General features: G+C 44.5%; 1 non-coding gene across 1 annotated transcript; it reads right to left on the bottom strand.

Moving 5' to 3' along the window:
* Positions 1-2,337: 2,337 nt before the first annotated feature.
* On the bottom strand, positions 2,338-2,409 carry TRNAA-AGC. Its single transcript has one exon. It is a non-coding gene; the product is annotated as a tRNA-Ala (tRNA).
* Between the last annotated feature and the right edge of the window lie 5,596 nt (positions 2,410-8,005).

The raw sequence follows: 8,005 nt of genomic DNA, 5'->3' as shown, positions 1-8,005 counted from the left end.
AGAGCACATTGCAGTAATCTGATTGTGATGTTAGCAGGGCATGCACCACAGTGGCAAGATGTTTTCTGTCCAGGAAGGGATGTAGTTGGCTCACCAGCCAAAGCTGCTGAAAGGAACTCTGGCTACCACTGCCACCTGTTCATCCAACAGGAGGCTCCCATCCAGGAGCACCCCCAAGCTATGAGCCTGCTCTTTTAAGGGGAGTACGACCCCATTCAGAACAGGAGATAACCTATTCCCTGGGTCAGTCTTCCCCCCCAAGTAGCACCTCCATTTTAACAGAATTATGTTTCAGCTTGTTATCCCTCATCCACTCCAAAACTACCTCCAGGCACCCATTCATGGTTTCCACAGCCTCCTTAGGTTCTGCTAGTAGTGCGAGATAGAGCTGAGTGTTACCTGCATATTGGTGGTGGCTCAGCCCAAATCTCTCAGCAGCTTTATACAGATGTTTAAAAGCATGGAGGACAAGATGGAATTTTGGGGAACCCCCTGAGCCAAAGGCCAAGGGGCAGAGCAGGAGTCCCCCCAAAAAAGTAAAATTTGAAGTCCCCTTTACTGCAGTGTGACATTTGCAAGTTTTTTTTTGGGGGGGGACAATTTTTTTCACAGCATGGGGTGGGCCATGGCATCTGCCCCCCCCCCAGCCATTGCTGGCACTGGTATTGGGAAGATAGCCACCCAGGAAAGAGTCTTCTCTGTCATGGCACCAGAATTCTGGAACTGTCTCCCTGGAGAGGCTTGCCTGTTCCCAGCTTCCACCAGTAGGTGAAGACTTTAGTTTCATTTGGCATTCCCTCAGTGATCCCTCCTTCCTGCCTCATGTTTTAATTGTTGTTTTTATAATTCTCTGTGAGTGTTTTGGCTTGGTTTTAATTGTTTCAATGATTTTTGTTTGGTTTTAATGGGTCTTGATGTGTTTTATTATGAAGGACCGATTTCCCACAGCTGCTGCTCTGCGCTCACTCCTCTCTTTGCCCCGATGGTACGTGTCAATTTCCCACTCGAAGCCGCGTGGCTGCATTTTGACCCGCGACTTCGCCCGATTTCCCCCGCGGTTTCGTGATCCTGTTTTTTGAGGATTACGAAACCGCGGGCAAAATCGGGCAAAGCCACGGGTCAAAATGCAGCCATGCAGCTTTGAGTGGGAAATTGACATGTACCATCAGGGCAAAGAGAGGAGCGAGCACAGAGCAGCGGCTGTGGGAAATCGGTCTATGTTTTAAATCTGTTCACCACCTTGGTGGCCCTTATGAGGGCAGAAAGGCAGGATATAAATTCTGTAAATAAAAACAATAAACAAATTGAGAGCAATGGAAAACAGTTACGCAACATTTTAATGGCCTCTCTAATGTAGCCACCATTTAGCCAGGGAACACTGGTATTATCTCCCTACCCTATTAAAATCCCCCCCCCACTTTTCAAGTACCCTTTTCCAAATTTAAAAAATATTTGCTTTCCAAGGCAAAATATTAGCAAAATTTGTCCTCCACTCTGTATCGTTTGTCCACAGCTCCCTTACCTCTGTCCACTGCCCTGAAGCAAGTCTATCGGCTCACTTACTCAAGCCATTGAATTATTTTACTAAAACATTTATCAAGACACTTGTTATACAATTTGATATCTCCCCCCCCCCAGAACTTTTACATCACATAACTGCCTTCAACAGGATGAGCTATTTATTAGTATATCTCCATCCTTTGAAAACTGCTTCAGCTGAATTTCTTTTAAGGTAAAGGTAAAGGTTTCCCTTGCTCGAAAGCCAGTCGAATCTGACTCTGGGGTTGTGATGCTCATCTCCATTTCCAAGCCGAAGAGCCAGTGCTGTCCGAAGACGTTTCTGTGATCATGTGGCCGTCATGACTAAATGCCAAGGCGCAAGGAATGCTGTTACTTCCCACCAAAGTGGTACTTATTTATCTACTTGCAATTTTTTGCTTTCTAACTGATAGGTTGGCAGGAGCTGGAACCAGAGATGGGAGCTCACTCCATTATGCGGCACTCGGTTCTCGAACTGCTGAACTATAGCTGTTAAAGGCAAACCTAAATGAGACCTATTTCTACAATACAAATTAAGAATCATTTCTTATCCTGTACTGGGGAAAATGGTTGCATTTTCAGCAGTGCCTAGCTACCACTAAATAAAAATAAGTAGAATCTTTAAATTAGCATTTTAATTAAGGTTGCAATATTAAAAAACATGACCACATGAAGTTGCTTTATATGGAATCAGAACTTTGGTCCACCTAGACCAGTATTGTCTCCTCAGACTGGTAGTGGCTCTCCAGGGTCACAGGTAGAGGTCCTTCCCATCACCTACCTCCTAATCCTTTGAGCTGGAGATGTCAGGAATTGAACCCAGGACCTTCTGCATGCTAAGCAGATGCTCTACCACTGAGCCACAGCCCCTCCTCCCCTAACATTTATCTGGTTATAAAGTTTACTGAAATCAGTGTTGCTCGCATATGAGTGAATGAATTTAAAAACAGAGATATGTTTCTGTTTGGAAGGGTTAATTCCCAAGAATCAATTTCATCCTTTCTTTGTGCACCCGCCCATATTTCCCCGGTGCTTCCATGGTTTCCGTGCCATTTCTTTAAATCCCATCTTAAAACAATACAGAGTAGAGCCAGATTGAAACATTTAAAGTTCTCTACATTTCATTGGGAGAGACTTAAGTAAAACATGCTGGTTCCTGCAGTCTGTTTCTGCAGGTATGAACTCAATTCAGACAGCAGATCAGGGTGGGCAATTTTTGATGATTCCTGTTCCCATGTCATACCACCACATTGTGCCCAGAGTTGTTCCTGAAGATCCCCTAGAGCCAGAATTTAGAAGAGTGTGGGAAGCTACAGTGAGGGGAAGACAGGAAAGTTTCACCCCACATCTCCATTCACAGATCCTTGGATTCAACCACTGAAACTTAATGCTCCCCAGGAGTGGTTTTAGCCAATGCGTAAAAGGCACAGCTGCCCTGGGCCCCATGCTGGGGAATCCAAACCCCCACAGCCCCATCCCTCCCAATGGAGGGGGGGAGAAAAAGAACAAGGTCTCACTGTTACCCCTTGCATCCATCTTGTCTGGTACTCAGGTTGTCCCTTTGTGGTGACTGCCACTCATGCTTCACCATCTGAGGCTCAGTCAGCTGGCTGAGCAGTGACCACTTGTACCCCATCTATTTGACGCTTGGGTCCCATGGCTTCCCATGGGACTAAAATGTTGGACTTTTTGTGCCCTGTATGTCTCAGAACCCCTGCCATTCTGAAAGAACACTATAGAACATGATTCCTTCCTTGACTATCTGTACCCCAGCTGTGAGAATCTGTTTGTCTAAGTATCCAACACAGCACCATTAAAAGAGACTTCCTTAGCACATGTCCGTATTGCATCAACACACCTTTGCATTGCATTGTGTCCTATTTGTGTAACACCTCTTCGTATTAGTCAATAGACATTGAGAAGTCAGTTCTGATCCAAACTCGTCCCTGAAATGTCTTTTTTTTATTAAGCCCCCCGAGGGGGGAATTTTTTATTTGCATTTCTATAAAACTACAACAGAAATTGGGGAGGGAAAATCTAAAATCTATAGGAAAAAGTAAAGAAAACCTAGCTAAAAACCGAAGAATGAAGGTTATACAATGCTTAAAACATAGTTATTACTCTTATACATTTGCTTTCAAACATGAAGAGTGCCCGCCAATCATCGCTTCTGTTGACAAAACCTGCTTATCTGACTGAACAGAGAGTAGTTCCAAAGCTATAACGCAATAATTACAGCCCTTACCCTGAAATTTCTTGATTGTACCAACTGATATAGTAAACACCTTGGTCTACTCAAGTATCTTGATCTATCGCAGTCTCAGTCTATTCAAGTATCCTGACTTGGATGGCCCAGGCTAGACTGAGCTCATCCGAGCTCAGAAGCTGGTCTGCCTTCATTAGTCCTTGTATGGGAGGCTGCCAAGGAAGTCCAGGGTCGCCATGCAGAGGCAGGCAAAGGAAAACCACCTCTGAATGTCTTTTGCCTTGGAAACCGTCTGAGGTCATCAAGAGTTGGCTGTGACTTGATGGCCCTTTCCCCCACCACTCAAATATATCTGCCTATATATACCTCTATGTTTTGCTCAGTTTCCAAAGTGCCTGTCATGATCTTTCAGTATCTCCAAGGTTATTAATGATGGGTTCTGGTTCCCCGGCTTTATATATAATGCCAGCTTTGTTTCATTATAATATCACTCATAGCTCAAGGCAATTTGTTTTCATTTGCAAGAAGTTGTCATGTGGCTGTTCCTCAGGAGATCTGTTTTTAAGGATCTTCTACCATGACAGGCTGTGAATTATCTACAACATCTTAAAGCCACCCAGTTGGAAAGCACACTGTGAGTCTTAGACCACACAACATTCCAGTGCAATGGCTTTTCTATTGTTACAGGAGCACAGTTAACTAGGATGACATAAAACAGGTATTGCCCAAGTAAATTTAATTTCTGTTTTGTCCTGGAATAATTTTCAGATTCCTCCCTGATTAGCATGCCTTCTTGCACTCACACGTTGCATTTAAGATACACACCTGAGATAGATGAGAGTTGACACTGTAAATGTAAGGTGCAAATGAGACATAAATATTTCCCCACATGTGCCCCAGAGAGCACTGAGGTCAGGGTCGCAACATCATCTGACCCTCCCTGGTCCAAAAGAAGCCAGGCTGAACATCACCAGAACCAGGGCTTTCTCAGTGATATGCTGATTATATTTTCACATCAGCACTGTGAACTTTTGCACAGGACATTTATCTGTGTTAATAGCCACCCAGTAATAGTCTAAGAATCATGGGCATCCCTTGTTGTATGTGGCAAACATGATAGTGGATAGCAGTGTACCAGTTTCTTACAGCAATTATAGTGCTGCAATTTTGCAGCATATAAGGTCTAGATCACACGGCACTGTAAATGTGCCTTGTTCCCGCTTTAATTTAAACGGGAATATTTTGTTCCGGTTTTCCATGTCTACACCAACCCTCAAGAGCCATCCCTCTTACGTGCTGCTGGCTGTCCCCCTCACCCTCGTCCCCATCCAGTGATGACAGCAGCTGTTTTTGGGCGGCCACAGGGCCATCCTTGCCATCAGCCCAGTCGCCGCCGACCTGGTGCGCCTTCTCCCGGCGCTTCTGGGCCAGCAGGAAGGCGCGCGGCACGGGACGCTTTAACGTGCTGCTCGGGTGCCATCTCCACCACCTGCTTGCCACCCCCATCCAGGCTGCCGGAGCCCCCACCTCTCGTTCCTGCCTCCACCAGGATGCTGTAAGGACTGACATTTTTTTTTAAAAAAAGGAATTTCTTAAGCACATGTATGCCCATGAACTGAAACCAGAAGCTGTTGTTAAAAAAACAACAACAACAACAACAACCTACAGAGAGTGATCAGATGGCCCTATTCGCAATCATTTCACAATCATTTCGCAATCATTGCGAAAGAGGGCTGTCCATATAGGTGAAATCGCACATTCAAAGCGCGAGAGCCAGGAAAGTACTTGATTTTCCCGGGGTCAGGAAAACCCGCGAGTATTGCAAGAGTATTGCGAGAGTGAGCCTGCTTCGGTGCGGGAGGTGGATTGGCGCATGTGAACAGAAACTTTAAATGCAGGAGGAAACAGCAGCGAATCCCAATTAAAGGAACAGTGTGACCGCACCCTAAGACTAAAAGCACAACTCACCTTCTAAAGCCTTAACACATTGTCAATGAAAGTATAGCCTCTGCTTTGGAAAGAGCTAATATTTTGGTTCTTTTTATTCTGTATGTTGTCACTGTCACCATTGTTAGTCCACCTCACTTTAATTGCCCTATCGATGGTTTGTTTGTTTTATACCATGTTTATGTGTTTGCCTTATCAAGGATTGCACAACACCTATACTGTGTTATCCTTGTTGTGGTAGACAACAGTTCATGTATCAAGGAGGAAGCACTTACCTGGGTAGCCCAGGCTAGCCTGATCTTGTCAGATCTCAGAAGCTAAGTAGGGTCAGCCCTAGTCAGTATTTGGATGGGAGACCATCAAGGGGTACCAGTGTTGCTACACAGAGGTAGGCAATGGCAAACCACCTCTGAACATGACCTATAGGGTCACCGTTAGTTGGCTGTGACTTGACGGCACTTTCCACCACTACCATCAAGGAGAAGGAGAAAGTTGTCAAAATTCCTATACAGTTTTATATGGCTGTTATTCTCGTTTCTTGTTGTCTGCATTACAGAGTCACTTGTGGCAGTAGCTGGGGGAACAGTTGGAAAGACAAGAGTGGGTTAGCAGATAATCTAACTGCTAGGGTGTCTTCCAACCAGAAGATTTAGCAGATGTTCCCACCAAAGTGGATCTTCCCCATCAGTAATTTTCTGCACAGTGTCAGTCACTTCTCTTTTGCCACTGGCTTGGGTAGGTTTTTATTGATTCTGTATGAGCAGAAGTAGAATAGGTTTGCTTGCTGCTCTATTCTCTGCTATGTTGAGTGCTGTGAATACCTGCTAGGGGCAAACATTTGCTGGTATTCTCTGAATTGAGGCTCTGAAGACTGGAGGTGAGACAGAAACAGAGATTTTATTCCTTTCTCTCCCGCCTCCCCCATAATAGGTTGTGTACTTGGAGAAAGAAGTCAGGGAGATTACTCCAGAGCTGATTGAAGAGGGACAGAGACAAATTCTCTCCCTGCCCCCATGAAAGGCTGGACTAATATAGATGAGATCTATAATGAGGGAGGATATGAGATATTTCTGCCTATATGGGGGGGGCACCACTGTTAGTAGAAAATTTCTGTAGTTCTAATTCACAGTAAGTAATTTATAATATAAACTTCTAAAAGCAATGATGATCCGTCATGAATGTAAGAGTAATATCCTTTAATGTGTCATCATTAGCATGCATGCAATATATTAACAGCCGGTAGGCAGTCACTTGCCATAAGCAAGAAACCTGACAGCTAACATAACTCTTAATTATCCATGCTGAACCAGAAATGCTACAAGTCAACGAGTCAAGGAACTGTTGAGGATACAGCTATTGATGTATGACGATGTTAGCTAGCAGAGACATCTGCAGTACTTAGAAACCACATTCAGAAGATAAGGAAAATATACCAGCACAGTCCAGCGGTGAAGGTGTTGGCCTAGGATCTGGGAGGGACAGGTTTAAATCGCTACTCTGCCATGAAGCTTGATAAGGGGATCTTGGGCTAGTCACTCTCAGTCTAATGGGCCCCATTGGGTTGTTGTGGAGGAAGGAATAAAGCCCCTTGGAGGCTTTAAATGCACCAATATAAATAATAAACTAACACTACTTGGATCATAGAGAAGACAAAAATTAGCATCATTCCAATTTAGCTAGAGATAACAATGGACCTTTCTGCTGCTCTTTATGGTGACAGTTCCCACCCATCCATCCATCTCTACAGTTTTTTATACTTTCCTTTCTCCAAGGAATTCAGGGCAGCAAAGATGGTTCTCTTCCTCCACTTTGTCCCAACAAAAATCCATGTGATGTGGGTTAAGCTGAGAAAGAGTGACTGGCCTGTGACACTCTGCCTCAAACTCTCTGAAAAGTTCTTCCCAAAGAAGAGTGATTACAATATGGAATTCACTGCCAGATGATGGCCACAGGAATAAACAGCTTTAAAAGGGAATTAGATTCATGGAGGATAGGTCTACCAGTGACTGCCTGAGGGGAACCTCTGCATTCAGAGGCATTAAACCTCTGAATCCCAGTGCCAGGAGGCAACAGCAAGGGAAGGTCTTGGCCTTTATACCCTGTTGTTAGCCCCCCAGAGGAACTGGTTGGCCACTGTGTGAGACAGAATGTTGGACCAGATGGACTATTGGTCTGACCCAGCAGGGGTTTTTTATGTTCTTATGTTCTTAAGATCATCTGGAGTGTCTTTGAGCAAAGATTTGAAACAAGGAGGAATTCAGCAATATCCCTTATGAATATATGCTGAAGTACCTTCTTCTAAACGTTTAAAGG

The sequence above is a fragment of the Gekko japonicus genome, unplaced genomic scaffold, assembly GCF_001447785.1.
Source record: "Gekko japonicus isolate JY-2015 unplaced genomic scaffold, Gekko_japonicus_V1.1 scaffold1167, whole genome shotgun sequence".
Lineage (NCBI taxonomy): Eukaryota > Metazoa > Chordata > Lepidosauria > Squamata > Gekkonidae > Gekko > Gekko japonicus.
The sequence above is the reverse complement of the archived record's forward strand: the minus strand, read 5'-3'. Positions and strand labels throughout refer to the sequence as shown.